General features: G+C 48.6%; 1 protein-coding gene across 11 annotated transcripts in view; it reads left to right on the top strand.

Moving 5' to 3' along the window:
- The window catches only part of PC (pyruvate carboxylase), a 256,716-nt gene that overhangs the window by 25,840 nt on the left and 208,294 nt on the right, over positions 1-22,582 (top strand). The window contains exon 1 of one of the 11 annotated variants that reach the window (XM_082203883.1): positions 116-136. The exons of 8 other annotated variants lie outside the window; for them this stretch is intronic. The gene's annotated coding sequence lies outside the window, so the exon portion shown is untranslated. Of the gene's footprint in view, positions 1-115; positions 137-20,709; positions 20,885-20,911; positions 20,934-22,582 lie in introns of those variants that run through there. 2 more of the 11 variants (XM_082203881.1, XM_082203882.1) reach the window with 2 other exon arrangements.

The following is a 22,582-nucleotide window of genomic DNA, read 5'->3' as shown; positions in this document are numbered from 1 at the left end:
GGTTTGAACACACTGCGATATGAATGCTGTCTCTTTTCTCTCACTTTTGTCAGGGGAAGATGATAGAGAGAGAGGGTGGCAGACAGAGAGGTCTAGTGGAGCTGAGTGGTAGGTCACAGATGAGGAGCCTTGAAATGTAAGTGGAAATCAAATGAGATGTTAGAAAGCCGCAGTAGATATATTTACTGAGTCCTCTTATTTCTCAAGGGGTGGGGTAGGAAAGTCCCTCTCCACTGGGTAGTCTCCAAGTCCTCACTGGGCTTTTCTGGCCAGTAGTTATTAGCCATTAGAGCATCTACTTCTGAATAGCAGGGGCTGTTTCCTCCATGCCTTGTTTGTGAGCACCCAGGAAGCACCTGCCTTGCCCAGCCTTCTCCAGCCGGTGCCCTCTAGAAGTTTGGGCCCAACTCCCATCAGCTCCCAGCCTGGAACTTCTAATCTGGAGGGCACCAGGTTGGGGAAGGCTGCCCTAGCCTTTATAGAACCGTGGATCCAAAGGAAAGCATGAGGGAGTCATCTTGCCCGGTGGCTTTGTGTGATGTGAGGCAGCCCCTCCGAGCGCTCAGGCTTCCCTTACAGCACGGCTGGGGCTGACTGGAGATGTGGTTGGACAACATCTGCAGGACATCAGGGATAGACCAAGCTGGCGGCCTGGATTCTGGGTGTCTGCAACGAAGATATAACAGTCTGTTCCGTTCCAGAATCCCTATGAGGATGGGACAGAAGGCAGGGACAGCTGGGCAGTGGATGGTTTCCAGTTTCACCCTTTGACCTGGAGAACTCAAAGCGCTTGGCCCTGAATGAAGGCCAGTCTGGTTACACCCAAGACAGATCTGTTTCTTCTTAACCAGAGAGATCCTTGCCTCTCTGTTTAGCCCCTGCTTCCTCCTGCTGGGCCCCTTGTGGTTAGCCTGGTTAATGTCCCAACGGAATGTGCCTTGGAAATGTGAGCGAACCAGTTGCACCCCTCTGTCTCCCTTGTGAGCAGTTTATTGGAAGGTGGGAAGGGCAGTTGTCCAGAGTTCAGTGGTGGGGGGGGCACAGGTCCCCAGGGATTCATATCCTGAGTCGCCTGCTGGGTCTCTTTGTGCGCTTGCGCACGAACACACACAGAGGGTGAGCACAGCTCCTGGGTTGGCCTGTTAAAAAAATAATAATCCGAGGTAAGGTGCAACCCCAAAAATATTTTTCCCGTGGGCAAAATTGGAGGATGAAACACATGTACAGTATTGAAAAGTCTTTGGCTGGAGAGGAGCTTTTGGCTCCTTGTGCTGCTCTCTGGTTTTTTAATAGCACAAGCTTAATAACACTGGTGCACGGGAGAGCGGCTTTCTGGAACGAGAAACTGCAGAAGTCTCCCAAAGGCTGGAAGAGCGGCAAGCAGGGAGGGCCGGCGGGCAGAGAGAGAGAGAGAGAGAGAGAGCGCTACAGAGAGAGCGCACTAGCCGTGGGAGGGCTTCAGTCTCCTTGCAGATTGAGCCAGCCTGCAAAATACTTGTGTGGGTGTTATTCTGTGGAGGAAGTGGAAGGGATATTTTCTCTCCCCTTTCCCCAATCCCTCTCCTGTAAATGCTGGAATTTGAGGTCACCCAGTGCTACGTTTCTGCAGTAAGCTTTGGACTGATGAAAGGAAGGTTTCCCCACAAAGGGTGATTGAGTTACTAGCCACGATGGCTCTGCTCTGCTTCCGCAGCTTCTGGGTGCCAGTTCCTGGAAGGGAGAGGGTTCTTGACTTGGGTCCTACTTACAGGTTTCCCAGAGGAGGCATCTGGTTGGCTACTGTGAGAACAGGATGCTGGACTTGATGGGGGGCTCCATTTGGCCTGATCCTGTACACTCTTTGTACATTCTTATAAGTTGAAAAACTCTTTCCGCAAACTATGCTGATCGCCAGTGGCTTAGATGGCTTTCAAAGGGGAGAGTAATAGCAGCAAGAGATTTATTAGAGGCTGATTTAGAATTGATGGCTAAATGGAGACTCCATGTCCAGGGGTGCTCTATCTCTGAATGCCAGCTGTTGTAGTAATTTGCCTTCATGTCATGCTTGCTTGCTGGTCATTGTGGAAAGCTGGAAACTGGATTGGGAAGACATTTGGCCTGATCCAGGAGAACACTCCTCATGTGCTTATTTCCTTTCTAGCCTCTCTTTCCTCCTGGGAGCTCAAGGTGGCATGCGCTACCCTTCTCCACCTCACCATTTTGTCTTCTCAACTGCCCTCCAAGGTACCGTATTTTTCGCTCTATAACACGCACCTGACCATAACACGCACATCATTTTTAGAGGAGGAAAACAAGGGAAAAAACATTCTGAATGAAACAGTGGATGTATCATTTTTGTGCTTCATGCTGTGGCCACAGACATGTGATCTGATGGTGAATTTGGGCTGACCCAATGCAAAGATCCTGAGGATCCATGTGGATCCATGCTTTTTAGCCACATTTTTGCACCATTGCAGCCCCAGGCAACAGTGGGTGCATGATTTTTGGGGGGCAGGCTGTAGCCATGGACATGTTATGTGCTCTGATGGTGAATTTGGGGGTGACCCAATGCAAAGATCCATGTGGATCCATGCTATGTAACCAAGTTTTTGCACCATTGCAGCCCCAGACAACAGGCAGAATGCAGGAAAGCACCCACTTCCTCTTTTCAGGTTTCCCTTCTCCGTGAAGCACGGTTTGATTTTTGCCCAATTTTTCGGCTCCAGGGACCACACATTCGCTCAATAACACGCACAGACATTTCCCCTTCCTTTTTAGGAGAAAAAATCTGCGTGTTATAGAGAGAAAAATACGGTATGTTTGACTGACAGCTGGTGATGGTCCCAAGATCAGCTTCATGGCTGAGTGGGGATTTGAACCCAGGTCTCCTAGCCTGACACCCTAATCATAACATCGCAGGCAAGAGGAAGCTGGACTTCTGGGCTTTGGACCCAATGCAGCAAGGCAATTCTTAAAAATTGAGGGCGGCTTCTTTTCCTCAGAATAGAGGCCTCCTACCCTGCCTTGAAACCCGCCTGCCTTCTCTGATCCACTCGCCTACCGGCCTCTGTTATTAATAATTATTACTTGTGGATTGTGGGAAGCGGCCCTGGGGGCTCTGGGTCAGGGTGGCTGCGTTTCAGGGGCACAGATCTGGCTTGTAAATATTTGGTTTCCGAAGTGCCACCGTTGCCAGCCTTGACCCCTCACAGCGGCAAGAGGTGCTCTGCTTAATTTGTAACTGGGCCCCCACTGCGCAAACAGCTCAGTGGATAATTAACCGAAGCCGCCTCATCAGAAGCGCAGCTCCAGAGGGAAAGGTAAAAAAAAGGCCCAGTTGCTGCATTTTTATTTTAAATCTTCATACTTTGCAAGTTCCTTTTTTCAGGCCCGGTAGGGAGCAGCAGAGCAAAGAGGACACTGCATCTGCCCCAGTCTCAGTCCCCACCATCAACAGCCAGGCAGCTCTTGGGTGACAGGGTTGCTGTGAAGTCTTGAGGAGCGGGCAGAGGAAGATGGAACTAGGCTCCAGTGGGCCAGTGGTCAGCAAGCCTGTGGTTCAGTGGCAGAGCTTGACCATGAGCAGCACCTAGTGTTGAGCAGAAGAAGAGTCTGCAGGATCAGGTCAATGGCCCATCTAGTCTAGCATCCTTTCCTGACAGTGACCAACCCAATGCCCCAATGGGAGGCCCCCCAGGAGGTCCTGAGCTTAACAGCATCTCTGCCCCCTTGTGATTCCCAGCAGCTGGTATTCAAAAGCATTGCTGCTTCTTGACCTTGGAGGCAGACCTATTGGGGCTAGTAGCCATCGATAGCCTTCTCCTCCATGAATTGGTCCACTCTTTTTAAAGCCATCCAAGTTGGTGGCCATCACTGCCTCCTGCGGGAGTGAGTTCCATAGCTTAACTCTGCACTGCACGAAGTGCAGAAGAAAACACAAGAACCACCTTCTGGATCAGGACAAAGGAGGCCTATCTAGTCCATCATCCTGTGCTCACAGTGGCCAACCATGGGAAACTTGCAAGCAGGACCCGAGCACAAGACTCCTCTCCTCGCTGTGGTTTCCACCAACTGCTGTTCAGAAGCACTACTGCCTCTGACCGTCATGGCTAGCTATCATTGGCGCAGGTGTTGAGACAGAGAACTGTTAGCCCCATGGTGATCTAGGCGAGGCAAGAGACACCGAAATCTTCATTTTGGAGCAGGGCCATTGCTCTGTGGGAGATAATCTGTTTTGCATGCAGAAAGTCCCAGGTCCAGTTCCCAGGGGGCATCTCCACGTAGGGCTGGAAGAGGCTCTCTGCCTGCAGCCCTGGAGAGCCATTCCCGCCTGTCAGTGCAGACAACACCAGAAGGCAACATCCTCTGTTCCTTTTATACAAGGAACTGCATCTACTTAGTGCTTCAACACATTTTCAGTCTTTCGCTGAGGTCCTTAATCCAAGCAGAGAGAAGCGTGACTCAGCTACCAGAATAAATGATCTGCATAGTGCTAATTTGCATATTTCCTTTTTTTCTCCTTACACATTCTTCTTTATTTGATCATAAGAGGGGCAAGGGCACCTCAGCCCCACTCTCAGCCAGTGTAAACCTTATTCGGACCTCCCCTCTCTGGCTTCTCAGCAGGCACTGACTGCCCACATCATCCCAGGCTTTGCTCTGTGGCCATGAGGTTTAGAAACTTGAGTCCCATTTAAAAATGCACGGTTTGTAGGCATCGGCTTTTGAGCACCCACAACCACTTCCAGGGCCTTGTCCCCCCCAGCAGCTCCTGCAGAATTGACATATCCCTACAAGGCAGGGTGGAGTGGGAACCTTAAAAGTATCTTCTCACATCCAGGGTTATCACTCCCACCTCCTCATTCCCTCCTGCATAGCTTCAGCCTTCCACCTTGACTCTTTCCGATGCAGACTTCTCTGCCTTTTGAGCATCTCTTCTCCAGCCTGCCTCCTTAGACTCCATCTTTGCTGTCCTCTTAATCTCCCTGTTTTATCTCTTTCTTTCTGCAATGCATCCCTGATATCTCCGCTGAGCCTACCTTCCCAGCGGCAGCCCCTCTTATCTGTCCAGGTGATAGAAAGTAAGAGGTACTAGAAGGTACAGCATTCTCGTAGCGAGAATCTCTGCGGCTGTGCAGAAAGCTCTTGACAAATTGAAGGCGAGTGTTTAGGCGCAGCTTGAGGCTTTTTCTTTTTGTCTTGAGAGGATCAACGCAGCCCTTAACTTGTTTTGGCTCTAATGCCAAGGATGCAAAGATTAAAGCTGCCAGCAGATCGATTATTTGTAATTGATTTAACCTTTCCTCTGTCTGGCATTGACTGATCTTTAGATTTAAATGAAGATCCGGACTGTGAAACTTCTGTAAAGTTAACGTGCCTATAAAGCCAAAGATCGAACAGGATGGTTCCTCTTAAGCGGTTGGTGTGTGTGACCTTTTAGCGCAAAGGCCGTTATAACCATAGGCAGCCTTCCACGGGCCACATGCTGGAAGTGGGTGGCACTGGAAAAAAAGAGGAGTGGTAGGCTGATATTTAAGAAGCAAACAAACTACAGAGCAAATATAACATCATGCCTTCCTCCTCAGACTACAACTTCCATAATCCCTGGCCTTTGTCCAGTTTTGCTGCCGGGACTGCTGGGATCAGTGGTGCCAGGGAGGCGATCCTAAGACTCATGTGCCTTGGCTGTCTTTGGAGGGTGAAGAACTCGAGTTTGTGCTGTGTTTTCTGCTGAAATCCTTTAATGCTCAAATTGGTATGGTACATAAGCAAAAGAGGATTCAAAGGGACAACAGGTCCCGTGCAGTGCTAAGCAAGCTAAAACATTGACGCAGTGAACTACACTACATTATATGGGAAGGGGGTGGGCACAACTTTAGGGCAGCAAGCAGGATGTTCCTTTGGAATGGTCAAACAAACGGGAGCTCTTTCTGGTGGTCTACAGCTGAGCTGTCTGTTTACGCCTGTGCTGGTGTCTCCAAGTCCTCGATGATGGAGGGGGGATCAGCGCCAGCTCTGAATGAGACTGGGTGGTGGACTTCTCCTGAGAGGATGGGATGGGGGCAGGCCCAAGTAGTGCCAGAGGTGAGGCTGGCACAGGAGCCGGGGCTGAAGTCGGTACAGAGCACCTGGGTGATGTCAGAGGGGACGGGGCAGAGTGCTGGGGCAATATGCCACTGGGTCCCTCCTCAGGACCCGACTCCTTGACCATAACTTCTCTTGGGGTGACTCCTCTGTTGCCGCGCTGCCTGTTCCATCCCGCTGGGCCCTTCCCAACTCCACCCACCGCTCATCCTGACTTGGCCAGTGTCTCCTCGGGACTCATGGTGGAAGACATCTTAATCTTAATTTGCATGGTGTAATCAAATCTGGGACATCAGAACATGGTTAGAGTAGGGACCAAAGCCAAGCAAGACAGCTCTAATCTCCACCCCCACACCCCGGACAACCTTAATGCCTTGCGTGTGATTCATCTCCCATTTTTCTCCTGCCTCCAACACAGCGGAGATATCCTATCTTCATTTCCAGAGGAGTGTGGCTGCCTTGATGGAGACGTCTTAATATCTGTGACTAGCAATCGTTGCCTCCCTGCTTAATCAATGCTCCTTACGCACCGACCTCTCTGGATCTCTGTGTTTGCCTGCAAGAACTGTTGTTGTCAGCCAGTTCCAGGGACTCGTTGCAAACCCCTCTCTCCGTCTGCCTTCCCCCTCCCATTCAGCCCCTGGAGAGTTTCTGATGAGCTCGTTGCGTGTTTCATTCTCCATCAATTCCCACCATCGCGGCAAGGCAGCGGCAATTGCTTATAATAAAACATGTCTGTGGCCTAGGAGTGAGTGATGATGCGTCTTGCATGTGCTGCGGCACTCGGGCGTTGAGGGCTTCTGCAAACAGAGTTGGATCGTGGCGCTGATCTGGTTGTGTCGTTCTCACATGGCACAGATAAGAACATAAGATGAGCTGGCCGGGTCAGGCCAATGGCCCATTTAGTCCAGCATCTTGCTCTCACAGTGGCCAACCGGAGGCCTGTGGGAAACCAGCAAGGAGGACTAAAGCACAAGAGCTCTCTCCCCTCCTGTGACTTCCAGTAACGTGTTCAGAAGCATTGCTGCCTCCATAGCCATTGTGGCTAGTAGCTATTGGTAGCCTTAACTGCCACAAATTTATCCATTCTTATTTTAAAGCTATCCAAATTGGCGGCCATCACAGCCTCCTGTGGAAGTGAGTTCCATAGTTTAACTATCTGCTGCATGCAAAAGTACTTCCTTTCATCTGCCTGAATCTTCCAACAGATAAGCAGCCTTTTTTGATTTGTCAGCAGCTCAGGGTGTGTTGTGGTTTGTGCACTTGGTTCCTCTTTGGGGGGGGGGGGTGTATCTTAATCTGGGACGTTCAGCTGGCAGTGCTGGCATTCAGCACAGTTTTACTCGGGAGAAAGTAAAGGCGTTAATCTAAAATCCAGTTTCTTTCTGCCAGCAGCCTAGAGGAATCTTAGGTGATTGATTGTACAAGTTTGGAGTGGTTAATTGACTAGATCTGCAAATATTTGTCTATGAAGAAGACAATATTTTTTAAAGATGAAAAGAGTGCTTTCTTCTGTTTTACATGGAGCCTGGATATGATGTGTCAGACTTCATTATAGAAGCATTCCCTCTTCCTGTGTAGGTGAAGAAGAAAGGGATGCCTCTTCCCAAATGACAGTTGCTATCTACAGTTTTTAGACATACCAATAATTATATTATCAACATTTTTTTAGGGGGGAAGCCTGTTGTGCTCCTCTTCTTTCTTTCTTTCTCTTCTTCTTCTTCTTCTTCTTCTTCTTCTTCTTCTTCTTCTGGTGCCTGGTTAGTCAATCCAAAGAATCTCAGGCTGTAATCCAGTCTCTAGAGCTGGGCTGTGGTTCAACCACTATCGCATTCACAGTCCTGCTGCTCCTCCCATCTGGGGCAGAAGGCTGGGTGAGCAGGGCTAGGGGTGGAGGACAGGCAAATCAATCAAGTGGTGGCAGTATGCCCAGCTCAGGATCCGGTGGCCATCTGTTCCACCATAATGACGCATTTGGACTAGGGCTGATGGGAGTCCAAAATGGCCACGCTGGCTGGAGCTGATGGGAACTGTGGTCCAAAACATTTGAAGGGGACCTAGTTGGCAAAAGACGATGTAGAATCTTAAAAGGAAGGATGAAGCCGCAGCAGAGGAGAAGAAGGGGCAATGCTGTGGAGAAAGCCAGCTGGTTGATGATGGACTGGAGATTTGTGACAGACAGGCAGCACTTCTTCCTTGAGACAGGATCAGGAGAGGGCCCAAGACAGTCCTTGGGGGGTCTGCCTGAAGCTGGAGGCTGGAGGAGGGTGTTAGGGAGAGGTGGCAAAAGATAAGCTTGTATAAGAGAGGAAGAGGTAGGCATGAAGGTCCAAAGCAGTGACTGGTCCAAAGCCACCCAGTGCGCTTCATGGCTAAGTGGAGGTTTGAACCCTGGTCCTCCCAAGTCCAGTCCAGTGCTTGAAACGTCTGCTGTACACTGGCTCTGTACACTGAAGGCTGAGAGTGGTGTGCGTTTGTGTGCGTGCAAGATGCAGAACATCAGCCTTCACCGACATGATGCCCCCCAGATGCCACAGGACCCCAACTCCCATCAGCCCCATCCAGTGTGCTTGAAGTCCTGAAACATCTTACAGGGCAATGGGAATAACTTTGCAAAACAGCAACATGGAGATTCGGAGGGAACGGAGCCTTAACCGCATCTCGCATTGCTCAAGTGCCTTATCCTCCGTTGCTGCTAATTGTTGCCAACTCTATTACAAAGCCTGGCTGCTCAGGGGGGTGATCAGTTCGCTCCTGGCCCCTAAGCTCAGTCGAAGAGGATGTGTGCTACTCTCTTTGGTGGGGTGTCGTCATCATTGGGGGCCTGTTGGATGTTTTCTGGCCCTGCCACGAGCCCACCCCTGCCTGCTGCTGCTGCAGCCCAGAGGAGCAGTTGCTGAATCTTCACGGTTTAATTAGATTTCTCCGGCAACGGCATTACAGAGAAAACGGCGGTTCTTTCCTGCCCGGAGGGCCAACAATCTGGCAACTAATGAAGAGGCAGAGGGCCAAGCTGGGAGTGCTTGCAGGAGAGGAGGGAGTCTTCCTTACACAGGGATGCCTTTCTTTGGAGGCCTCCAGGCCCCAGCACATTTCTTCCCCTTCTCCAGGGGGCTTCATAACCAACCCTCTTGGAATAGGCACATCTCTTGTTGCATGGATCTAATGAAACTCCTTTTCTTCCTGACTCAGCCCTCCGATTTGAGCATGCAACAGAAGCTATATGAATCTAGGTATATCTTCATAGTCCTAAGGACTAGAATCTTGATTTGAAACAGGTGGAGGGCACCAGACTGGAGAAGCCTGGCTTAGATTGTCTGCTGCCTTCTCTCTTTTTGGCCATTGCCGCAAACCAGTGGGCCTTCTCTCCTTCCAATGCCAGTGCCCAGTTTTCCTCCCTGAGTGCTGTCCTTGGCTGCGAGGCCTGAGGTTCACCTGTCTCTGCCTTGCCTTGCATCAATCCAGAGAGACAAAAGCGCTTAGGGAGGTGCTGGCCTGGATGGGCAGGTCTTCTCTGGGGCTTGTTTTTATTCTGCAGCTGTTCAATCCCAGACCACGGAGAGGGTGGATTTGTATATGAATTATGGAGTGAGCAAATTATTTAAAAATAAAGAATGAAGGGAAGCTTTTTATTGCCTTGGCTGCTGCCCGCTATGCCATTATTGGCAGCATCATAAAAAGAGTGGGGTGCGGGGAGAACAACCCGTCTTCGCAAGGATTGCAAATTGCGGTGGTAATTGTAGCATCTGTGTGCGCTCGGAGAGTCAAAGCGTGGCCAGGTGGGGTGGCTTTGAGCACAGCAGTATGGGCATTATACGTGGCTGGCCGGCTGGCTTAGTTAATAGTTTTGGCTCTGAAGAGCTGGGCGTTCCGGCCTCCCCACCCCAACCTCCTACTAGCTCTGTAGTCAGACCAGATGGAGAGGAAAGCGCCTTGTTCCTCTAGGAGTGGGCCGCATCCCACCTGATTGTAGAATTATACAGTTGGAAGGGACCACGAGGGCCATCTAGTCCAACCCCCTGCAGTGCAGGAATCTTTTTTGCCCAGTGTGGGGCTCAAACCCGCAACCCTGAGATTCAGAAGCTTATGTTCTACCGACCGACCTGTCCCTGAACCAAGGGCCCTCCACAGTCGTGTTGGCTGGGGCTGCCGACAGAGGCAAAGCAACCTGCTCCAGTACCCAGAGTGGTGCTTGTCCCAGGGGACGTGGCATGCATCCTGGGGGGTGTCACCAATCAAGGGTCACCATTTTGTCACACACACCCCTTTGGAATGGTACCTGGAGAGGACCGCCCCCCCCGGACCGCCCCTGCCTGCAGAGAGTTTGCCGTCCAAAACAGCTGGAAGGCACCAGGTTGGGGAAATCCTCAGCTGCCCTGCCCTTTCTCTCTCGTGGCTGCAGAGGTGGCAGAACTGCCGCTGTGAACATAATTCCCACCCCACATTTGTAAAAACTTGATTCTTCAGTGTGGCAGCGCTTGCAGTTTGGAACTCCTTGCCCATTGGCATCAGGCAGGCCCCTTCGCTGTACAGTGGTACCTCGGGTTACATACGCATCAGGTTACAGACTCCGCTAACCCAGAAATAGTACCTTGGGTTAAGAACTTTGCTTCAGGATGAGAACAGAAATCATGCTCTGGCATCGCGGCGGCAGCAGGAGGCCCCATTAGCTAAAGTGGTGCTTCAGGTTAAGAACAGTTTCAGGTTAAGAACGGACCTCCAGAACGAATTAAGTACTTAACCCGAGGTACCATTGTACTCTTTTTGGCGCCTGCCAAAAACATTCTTTTTTAGAACTAAAAGGTAAGGGTATAAAAGGTAAAGAACCCCTGGATACTTAAGTCCAGTCAAAGGCGACTATGGGGTGCGGCGCTCATCTCACTTCAGGCCAAGGAAGCCGGTGTTTGTTCACAGACAGCTTTCTAGGTCATGTGGCCAGCAGGACTAAACTGCTTCTGTTTAGAACTAGAAGCTTAGAAATTTGATGCAAGTTTTTAATTTGGTTTTAGTCTATTGCTATTTTAACTGTTCAGGCATTTAAAATTACTGTTAATTTTTTGGGTGATAATCTTATTGTTTTATCTTTGTTGTAAACCATCTGCAACGGGTTGGCCTTGTGAGTTGCCAGCCTGCCTGCTGCACCTGCCCTGCCCATCCGCCGTGGCAGGCGTCTTGCCAGTTAGCAGATGTAATCAGAAGCGCACAAAAACGATGTCTGCTTTATTTCTTCGCTAATGAAACTAATTCTATACTGCCTTTCACTCTCCAGAGAATATCAAAGTGGTATCTTCTTTTAAATTATATGCTCCCAACACACATACCCGAACCGCCCCCCCCCCCCAGCATGGAGGCAATAATGCTTCTGAATAGCTGTGGCTAGAAGCCATGGGGTGAAGAGAATGCTCTTGCTCTTGGATCCTGCTTGCTGGTTTCCCTTTGGGGCAACTGGCTGGCCACTGTGAGAACAGGATGCTGAACGAGATTTGACCTGATCCAGCAAGGCACTTCTTATGTTGACAAAAGCAGTATTACATCCTGCTTTAAATCTCCTCCTCGAACCCCTGCATACCAGAGGAATGGCACTTGGGCACCTAAGCTTTTCTTCACTGCCTAACCTTGAAATGCATGCGCCTAATAAAGTAAATTAACTGAGGTGCGCGGTGACATGTATCCAGGGCTGTGGGGTGCTCTGTGGTTCCCCCAGTCCTGGTAGTTTCTGGGTGTTGGTATATGAGATTAGACTACTAAGCAGTTCTCAGCTGCAGATTTTAATTTGCTCTCTCGGCCCCGTTTCCTGCAGGTCTCTAGTTAGTCATGAACGTGAGCTGGATTCTTCTGTCCTCGATTAGATGATCAAAGGGAGGCAGAAGGGAAGGGCTGGCATCCCTCTGATTGGATCTCCCCAAAGGGAGCAGAGCATGCAAGGAGTGCGTGCCCTCCCCAGCCTGGCTTAATTACTTCCCCATCTAATCATAAGTGGCGCAGTAATTAAAGCGCCACCGCCAAGAGGGAATGGCCTAGGGACAGTCTAGACGGCAATTTGCAGCAGTTTAAATGTGGATGCTGCTGTCCCAGGCAAGGCACATTTTCACCCCGACCCCCCCCCCCCATGAAACCGCTTGATATCTGCGTACCTGTTGGGTGAGGCTAATCTCTTCCTCTTCCTCTCTCTTATTCTAAAGAATTCTCTCATTTTGCTCACCTTGCTCTCAAACATCAGATGGAGCAGAGGTGATAACGGGGGCTTTTGAGAGCCAGGAAAAGTGTATGGCTGGGTTTATAATGGCCCAAGGCTACGTGCAAAGCGTTTGATGTTGGCTGCGAAAGCCAACATCAACTTTTATTAAAAAATGATAATCATAAATAAAAAAGGAAGTTTCTAGCTCTCATTATTGTGAAAGTTGGCTCGAAGGTTCATGTGTGCAATCAATGCCAGAGAGGAGTCGCTGAATAAGTTTCTCTCCACAGTTTCTCTCACTGCCTAGCCAGGGAGGTGGGGGGACGATGGGGAGACAAACAATAAAAAATAATTCCAACTGCCTTGAGCTTCCTGTGTGGCAAGGTGGAATAAAAAGGCATACAATAAAATATGTATTACATAAAAATGTATCGGAACCAATTATGCCAAACATGATTTATTTATTTGCGGATTTATATGTGAAGTGCTCTTTGAAGCTTATATAATAAAAAAGAATTAACACTTTTCAAACATTATTTAAATCAATAATGACATGGAAAACAATATACAAAAGGCAGCAAATAAAAACTGAGTGAAATATGAGAAATTGCAATAGCAAAAGTACTATTTATATTGTCTGTCTATGTGTTCAATTTTTTAAAAAAATATTACTAGAGTTGATTTATTAATTGCTTTCTAAACCATTATCTCAAAGTGATCTACATATAAAATACTGTAATTAAAAACAGTTTAAAAGTGGACACTTGTGGCAGAGACCCATTTATCCAGCTGGGAAAGCCCATTGTAACAGAAACATCTTCAGTTTTTTTCTGGAAAATGCAGACAGTGAGGACCTGATATATCTGGACAGGAATGCTATTCCACAGGGCAGGAGCAGCCTTACTAAAAGCCCCGATCTGAGATACTGTAGTAACCTGGTCCTGAGCTATATAGAACCTTTTATGTTAGTACCAACACCTTGAACTTTACCTGGTAGCAAATTGGTAGCCAGTGAACATCCCGCAAGCAATGTTGGGGTTAGTTTGCCCCCACAAGCAGCCTAGTTACCTTCTGACATATAATCCTATAGGTAGTACCAACATTATTTTCCACACATTGCAGACAAGCCAAGAAAGAGAGGCTAGTGAGTTCTTGGCAGAGGCTGGACTTGAACTGGGGTGTTTCTGATTTCAGAGCTCACTCTCTTAGGCAGTGATCATTTTAATCTTTGGATTTAATGGTCTTACAGCATTTACAGCTTTTTAGATGAGGCTGGGGAACTTTTGGGTAGTCTGGGGGGCCACATTCCCCTGGAAACGACCTTTCAGGGGCCCCACATGGCAGTAGTAGGTGGGGCCAGGAGCAAAAATGTACAGAGCCATGGATTACCTTTGCGCAGCAGGGCACTTTGCAGCCATGCAAAGGCCAGTACATCTCGCCACTGAGGCAAGCAAGAGACTTCATCATAGTTCTAGGACATGTCCCAGTCGGGTACCAGCACTTGAGGAGGGTGCAGAGTGCAGAGGGTGGGAGGGATGTTGTCTGGAGGGAGTGCAGAGCCAGATAGAAAGGACTAGAGGGCTGCATTTGGTACTTGGGCCTGAGGTTCCCCACCTCTTCTTTCAAAACATGTCTGCGTTTGGGGGCCCCTTCTGCTCCCCCCAATTCTGCCCTGATGACACCACTGCTCTCAGCTACTTGGCTGCACCAACTGTCAATTACACAGTTCTGCTACGTGTGCACAATTTTTGTGCAGGTTTCAGAATGCAGATGCTGCTGGCAGGGCATGTCAATGGACTGAATTGGGTAAAAAAAATTCCCAGCACAGAGTTCACGACCCTGAGTCGAGAGCCTCAGCTGCAGAAGGTTTGATCGACTGCCAGGGCAGGGTGGCACAGCAAAGGCCCCGCATCAAGGGGGATGGTTGAGTGTGCTGAATTGTACTTGGACAAAATGCCTCCTAATTTGTATGGTCCACTCCTCCAACACCACACACACACACACAGCCCAGAGCTTTCACAGCTTCTGTATAAGCAAACGCTCTCAGTGGTGTTGTGTCCCGAGCCCCAAGGAGGCATCATGGAGGGGCTGCTCAGACCAGAACAAGGGGTGAGATGAGTTAGAGGAGCTACCATTGGTGACCCATTGGTGACTCCTCCTCTGCATCACACCACTGTCCCCAGGAAGTCTCCCCGGGATTCAAGACACCTTGGGACTCTCCTCAGACTGCACCTCCTATCCAGACCACACACCCCCACTGACTATGATCCATCCCTTCCTTGAGTGTTTTTGCTTGGCCGGAATGTGTCCTTGATGAACTATGGTAATGCCTCTTGCTCTCCTGGATGGAGAAACCTCTGGCTTTTCCGTGACTGTAGCATAATGGGCAATACCAAGAGCCTGCAACCCAGCCTGCACATTACGTCTCCAATATGAACAGCCCATTGCCCTGTCTGCTTTTGCTTCTGGCCCCCACCAGTGGCATGTGGCCCCTGGAAGATTGTTTTGGGAGGTGATGTTGACCCTTGACCTGCAGAGCAGACACATTCTATCGGCCTGAAGCCTTTATCTAGACACACCCTGCCCATCTGTTATGCTTTCTAGCATTTTGCTAAGGGACAATATTGTTTTCCATTCTTTACGTGATTACAGTCTTGTAAGGCCTGGGTTTGCTGCCTGCAACCCTCCATTGCAGCCCCAACTGCCCAGCCTCAATACTGCCAAAGTGTTGGTGTTGAAAGAGAGGAGTGGGGATGATTTAAGAACATGAAGAAGAGCTTGCTGGATCAGACCTAATGTCCATCTAGACCGGCATCCTGTTCTTACAGGGGCCAAACCAGATGCCTGTGGGGAACCCGCAAGCAAAACTTGAGCACAAGAGCATCCCCCCCCCGTGGCTTCCAGCAACTGGGGTTCAGAAGCATTACTGCCTCTCACTGTGGAGATAGAGCATGGCTCCAGTGTGGCTGGTAGCCACTGATTGCTTTACCCACCATGAATTCTTCCAATCTTCTTATAAAGCAATCCACTTTAGAAGTCAGTGTCCTGGGTGCTTACAACGGGCCCCCCACTTAAACCTCCAGCCCCTAATGCTTGCATGGCTCAGTGGGTCATGATGGTGGGGCCAGGGCCAGGGGGTACAGCACTGATCCAGCCTGGCCCATCTCATTGCCGTCATCTGGGCTGTAACTCATGAAGAGACCATCTGTGTCTGCCCTTTCCTCTCCTGCCGAGCTGCATATACTGGTTGAACCAGCAAGTGTATTCCAGGACAGACTGGATTCTGCCAGCACTAGTGGGGGCTTAAACCAGCCTAATGAGGCAACCGAGCTTTTTTTCTCTCTTGTTAGTCAATCTAATCAGTTATTGCAGTTGCTCTTTCTGGGAAGTTTGGTGCACAGGAAGGAACTTGTCCTCTCGATAGATCTCGCTGTGCAGTGGGAGGGAATTTAATGTGTTTGCACACACACGCGCAACCCTTTCCCAGCCTGCACATTACGTCTCCAATATGTCCTCTGCGCAGCCATACGCTAATGTGGCTCCTTGGGATTTGATCCATAATTCACTCATTAGAGCACGCTGCCACGGCCGTTTGAAGGAATGACACCTTTTAGCACAGAAAGCCGTGATTTTTTATTTCCGGCTTGGCAGTTTTAATAAATTGCTTGCCATGGAGATTTGAATATTTATTCTCTATCCCCTCCCTCCCACCGCTTATCGCCCTCCCCAGCCTTGACAAGCATTTTGTTGTTTTGTTATGTTTTTCTCATCTCGCTGTTTAATTTTGCAGGGGTGGGAAGTGGTGGGGGTGGGAGAGAAGAGGGAGAAAGCATTTTCTGGTTTATTTTTTTTCGTTCTCCTCTCGGATGCTGACAGCTACGCTGGAGCGATGGAGGGGAGCCAACGGGGTTATTAGAGCTATTTATTTGTATTTCTGTGGCACCTGGAGGAAAGCCGAAACTCCCATTGCTCACGGAGATGTTGCCAGCATGTGAGCGAGGCTCTGCCGCTTCCGTGGTCTGGGTGGGTGCCACAGAGAGTGCTTCCTCTGCGCAACTGTCTCTGCCCCTTCCTGGCTGGCTGCTATCAGGTGTATGGTTCTCTCCCATTGTCAAAGGCCCCAAGATGAGAGCCTTGGAAATGGCCTTGTATCACCACTTCAGACTGCTAGACAAATTTACAGAGGAGGAACCTATCAATGGCTACTAGCCAGGATGGCTTGACTCCTCCTCCACGGTCAGAGACAGTAATGCTTCTGAATACCAGTTGCTGGAAGCCACAGGAGGTGAGAGGCCTCTTGTGCTTGGGTCTCGCTTGCAGATTTCCCATTCAGGCATCTGGCTGGCCACTGTGAGAACAGGATGCAGGATTAGGAGGGCCATTGGCCTGATCCTGCTGGCTCTTCTTACGTTCTTTCCTGGGCCAGCACTGTTCATTCTTCTGCTTTGCAAGTGTTCTTGTAGCAGGAGTGCTCTACCCCTGAGCTATGATCTCTCTTGAAATGTGCAGAAAGAAGGACAGAAGAAGAGTCTTGCTAGATTAGGCCATCTAGTCCAGCATGCAGTTCTCCCTGCAGCCATCCAGGTTCCTATGAGAAATTCACTAACAGGATATGAAGGTAATAGGTTTTTATTCTTTGCATGCAAACCTCCAGAGGAGATGGAGGGCGAAAGAATTCACTCCAAGCCTCCATTGTACATAACAGTCCTGGGTCAACTGACAAGTTTTCATTAGTTCCTAATTAAAATCATATCAAAATCTGTCTTCCCAAGTCCCAAACCTCAGAATCAACCTTCTCAAGACTAAATTATTATTCTTTAATATGACCATCAATGCAAACATTTCCATTTGTGCTTTGGTTGTTTGCTTACGAAACCATTTAAAGACAGCTACCTGCAGTAAAATCAAACAATGAGAATACTGCAAAACTCAGTCTGCAAATGTATCTTGAGCTGGCTTCATTCCATACTCCCTACCCCCCCCTGCCCCCCGTTCTGCCCACTCTAAGAAGAAGAAGTACTTACAAAGTGGTCTGGGACCTGTCTCTCTATCCCTTTAACTTTTAAAATGTTTTAAGCTGCTTAGAGCAGCTCTGTGGCCAGGCTGCCACACAGTTTAAATATGTATAAAGGAATGAGGCGGCAGCCCCCTGGGTCCCTTTGTAAGTTCCTTGTGGACCTAGGCCCTTACCTACTCTGTTGAGTATGTGTCTTAATCCTCAGGTCGGCATTCATATCTGTGTATGGATCTGAGGAGAGTGGAATAAGAAAGCCTGCCCCAAATGTGGCTCAAACTAGAAGCCTCCCTGACCTTAGCCCACAGCAGCACTTTGTAGTAGCCAGGTACCAAGTTAAAACAGTCCAAATTCCTGGTGAAATGAGAATGTCTTGAACATTGGCCTTTGGGAAGGGCATGGATGTTTGCCAACCAACTGGTGAAACGAATATGGAAGGAACAGGATTACCAGGTCAGGAGCATCCCAGACCCTGAGATTTCAGGGTGCAAACCTGAGACCTGGGAGCTCAAATAACACTGCAATAATAGGCTCAGCAATGCAGATCTGGGCCAACATCCTGGCTGCTATGTTTTGCCCTAGCTGGCTTCTGAACATCATTTGCGGTTGTTGACAGCATCAATCTGCTGTTGGGGCCCAGCAGACCCCTTTGAAGCCCTAGCTGGAAATAAAGTTAATGACTGATTTCAAAATGGCTCTGGTTTAATGTAAAAAAAGATGGATGTTATTGGTAGGCTGTTCCAAAAACATAGCGCGACAGAAAGGCTGTTGGAGTACTTTGAGCCTCTCAATGTTAACTTAAATCCCTCGTTTTGTGCTGTCAGGAAGAGTAAACAGAAGAGAAGCAGAGGTGAAATACAGGATTCATAACAGGAGAGAACAAAAATCAAGAACAAAAAAATGCCTTGGTGAAATACTGTGTTCATAGTAAATATTAAAAGGGGTCTAGTGGACACCAAATAGCCTACCTCCCAAAAAAAAGAACAACACAAATAAGAAATCAGTGTTCCATGTTTGCATTATGAGAGTGTCAACTCATAAGAACTTACAAGAAGAGTCTGTCTGCTAGAGGTGTTCAGCATCTTTTTCTCACAGTGGCCAACCAGAAGGTTCAGTGAGAAGCCTACAAGCAGGACCTGAGTGGCAACAGAACTGGCCCCTCCTCCAGTTTCCAGCAACTGGTATTCAAAGGCATACTGCCTCCCAACAGCAGAGGGTAGAACAATAGCCATTGTAGCTAGCAGCTAGCAGCCTTCTCCTCTGTGAATTTGTCCAGTCCTGTTCTAAAGTCTTCCAATTCTGGTGACAACATAAAGCTGATTTGGAGCAGAATTAGACCCCTAGGGTAAAATTCCCCTTCACTTTGTTTTTTTTTTTTTTTTTTTTTTTTTGGTGTGCACATGTGTCCCTTGGTAATACAAAAAAATGAAATTCATGATAGAAGCAGAATGTGAAGTTAATTTTCCTTTTTCTATTTCAAGAAGTTGCTAGGGTTGAAACAGACCCTATTTTGCTTGGAGGTTTGGTAGTTCCACTTTCCCCTTGGTTTCAGTAGGTGGTAGATTGGGGGATTTGGTAGTTTGCAGATGCAGGACCACGTGAGCATTCCCTGGGCCTTGTTCTCGAACCGTTTTTCTACAGCATCTCCAGTGGTGCTTTGCCCACCCCTGTTCATGTCTGTTGAGACTGTATGACTTAGTAGAGGTCGATGGGGATTGGGTCAGGAGGAGACTTTGGGTCACTTCGCTCAGGATCTGAGGTTGAATTTGCTCCATTGGCAGTGCTGGTACCAAGGGCTTGATAGCCTTCTTCTTGGTCACAGCTAAAATTGAGATACCCAGAAGGTGGGAGGTGTACCAAGAATTTTCCATGCAAAATCGATATTCTTGCATCACCGGGTTGCGGAAAAATGCAACACATAGAGTGTTGGAGGGTTTAGTGGACCATTGAAGGTGTGAAGCTGGGAGGTGTCCCTTGACCTTCTTTACTAACACTGAGGTGTCTGGTGTTACACCCCTGGACTGCACATGATTTGTTCTGGCAGGGTGGTAGGTATAAGGAATGAAATGCTACCGTCGATTTCCAGTAATGTTTCATATCCAGTCCAGTATGTGTTATCAGCCTGAGTTGTATGCTGTCAAGACCAGCCTGATGCCCTCCAGATGTTTCTGGGCTACAGCTCCCATCCGCCTCAGCTAGCACAATCTGTGTCTGGGTTGTTGTTTTTGCTTGGCAGTTCTGTTTGCATTTGAGAATGTCAGGAAAGGGCCATAGCTCAGTGGCAGAGCAATCTGCTTTGCATGCCAGGTTCAATCCCTGGATAGGGCTGTGAGAGAGAGGCTCCTGCCTGAATCCCTGGAGAACCTGCTGCCAGTCATTGTAGACAATACTGATCTGTATGGACCAATGGTCTGATTCAGTATAAGGTGGCTTCTTATATTCCTATTTAAATAAGTCCTTTATTCAGAACCACAAGGGCTAGGATTTTTCTTTTTCTTTTAGGGAAGGGCTGTAGCTTAGTGGTAGAGCATCCCAGGTTCAATCCCCAATGGCATCTCCTGGTAGGGCTGGGAGAGTTCCCTCCCTGAAATCCTGGAAAGCTGCTGCAAGTCAGTGTGGACAACGCTGAGCTAGATGGACCAGCTTCCTATATTCCTACTAAATAAAGTTATAAAAAACTGGAATGGTCTCCCTCAGAAGGTTGTGATCCCTCCTTCCTTGGAGGTTTTTAAGCAGAGGTTGGGTGGCCATCCGTCATGGATGTTTTAGATTAGATTCCTGCCTTGCAGGGGGTTGGACTAGATGATCCTTGGAGGTACCTTCCAACTCTACAATTCTATGATTTTAGTATTCTTTTTTATAGTCAGTCTGATGCTTTGGTAGGTTAGGTGGTGGTGGTGGAGCAGACCAGGGGGTGGGCAAAAAATGTGTAATGTACCATAACCTCCATAGGATTTCAGAGAAATATTGTTGGCTTATTGAGCAAAGCCGATGGGACAATGAGCAATTTTGGTTTCTCCTTGGAACATGTAACTCCTCTGAATTGCACCCCAGTGGGAAAAGCGGGCTGGCCCCCAAAACTACTTTTGTCCAGCTGGCATACTGAAGGGTTGTGCCCGACCCGGAAATGCTGGAAGTTTTGGAGCCTAGGATTGGAAGATTGGGGAGCAGGCTGATGCCACTTGGAGAGCAGCAGAGCCTGCCTGTGTGCTTCCTTTTGTGTCGATAAGCAGATTAAAGTTATCCTGCACTTCGCAGTGCTTTCTCCTCTGAACAAAAAATGAATCTTCTGAAGGTTATCTTGAACTTTGCAAACTTAAGTGCTTGGTGGAAAGAGAGATAAATGATCTGAGCTGATAACCCTTTTCAAAGGGGTTAAGACCCTCTTGACCACCACTGATTGCGTTCCTCCCTAGGTAGCTGATCCCAGCTCGCCTCCTGCGGTATCAGCCTTTGTTTATCTATTGGCCAACTGCTGCCAAAGTTCGGGACTCTCATCAGGTCCTTCCTTGTCTGGGATTCTGCCTGCAGTCTGGAGAGAGACGCACACACAGAGGGCTGAAGTATCTTTCGGATTTTCCGTTGAGAGACCCACGTGGGCTGCTTCTTGTTCTTCAAGGCATCGTAGGGTGTGCAGGATTTGCAGTTTCTCTCTTTGAAGGAAGGGGTCTTGAGAACGTGAGTAGGCCAAACCACAGTGGGTCTTTTGGGTCCAAGGCAGCACATTGGGAAAGCAGAGAGGCAGGGCACATAGGCAACAGGCCTCCTGCACTGTTTGTCCTCAGCAGTTTGTATTCTGAGGTACATTGCCTTTGAACATGGAGGTTCTATGTGACTGATAGCTGCTGCTGGACCTCTGAGGACCCCAGCTTGGTGGTAGAATGCTTGCCTTGTGTTCAGTAGACCCCAGGTTTAACCTCCCTGTCATTGGGACTGCCTGAAACCCTAGAGAGCAACTGCCAGTCAGTGTAGGCAAAACTGAGCTAGATGGACTGGTTGTCTGACTCGGTGGAAAGGAGCACCTATGCCTCTGGGGTTAAATTCACACTGGTGTGCTCACTTCCATCTTCTTCAAAGCTACTGCAAGCCAACATCATAGGATGACTGCAAGTTTTAGGAAGCTGCCTTATACTGAGTGAGGCCACTGGCCTGTCTTACTCAGTATTGTCTACACAGACTAGCAATGGCTCTCCAGGGTTTCAGGCAGGAGTCTCTCCCAGCCCTAGCTGGAGATGCCATTGGGGATTGAACCTGGAATCTTCTGCATGCCACTGAGCTGTGGTCCTTGATAGCAGAAAAAGCAAATTCTGTATCCCTTTTCACTTTCCTCACCCTCACCTGCTTTGTTGCCTAACAGTTCCTTAACGACATCTAGGTTAGTGAATATTCCAGCATCTAGTGGCAATGAATTCCATAAGCTGATTATGCATTACGTGAATAAATACTTAAGCTTTTATCTGTCCTGAATACCCTGCCAATCATGGTTCCCCTTGGCTGGGTTACCCTGAATCTTCGAGAGAATAAACGAATCATTACTCTTTCTTTGGTCTCTGCGTCACTCATAATCTTTTATGAAGCTCTGCGTTGGTTTGATAAGATGCAAAGCTGCTCTGTGAAGGGTTCCCTGTGTTCAGCCAACTTATGCTGAATGGGAGTTGGACCAAAAAAAACCCCTGAAGAGATGCAATTTGGCCACCAGCTTAGTGGAAGTGCCCCCCCCCGCAAGAGGTCATACCTTTTTCATGAAAGTTGGCTGTGATTTAGTTACTTTTAGAAGAAATAATTTTGCCAGAGGCCCTTGAGGTGCTTTGCAATTATAATCAGATGAGAGAAGCAGTTACCCAGGGCCACCCAAATCTCAGTCCAAGCCTCTCATGTTCTTAAGAACTGCCATGCTGGACGGGTCCAGAATTCTAACTAGTCAGATGCCTCTGGGAAACCCCATAAACAGCATATGGGGGTAACAGCCCCCCACCAGTTCTGCATCCCTAACACTGAGTATTCTGAGATTTACTGCAGAATTTGCATTTACCTGTCACCCTTTCCTGTGTTTCTGCAGTCCACAGCTGCAACTGTGATTCCTGTATTTCAAGGGGTTGGGCTAGATGACTCTTTAGGTCTCTTCTAATTCTACAAATTCTATGATTCTGTGAGTGTGGGTGCTTATATGGCCAAAACAAAAAAACAACAACACATACACAAGTAAGTATTGGGAAGCTTGGGGGAACCCCAGGATTATCAGAAGTACTAGAGGTATGTGGGTGGGGTAGGGGGAAAATCCCTAAGCAGGGAGGGAAGCCAACAGCAATCCGGTGATAACTGAGCAT

The sequence above is a fragment of the Podarcis vaucheri genome (assembly GCF_965113315.1).
Source record: "Podarcis vaucheri genome assembly, chromosome: 16".
In the NCBI taxonomy this organism is placed as follows: domain Eukaryota; kingdom Metazoa; phylum Chordata; class Lepidosauria; order Squamata; family Lacertidae; genus Podarcis; species Podarcis vaucheri.
Note: the sequence above shows the minus strand (reverse complement) of the source record. Positions and strands in the feature narration are given on the sequence as shown.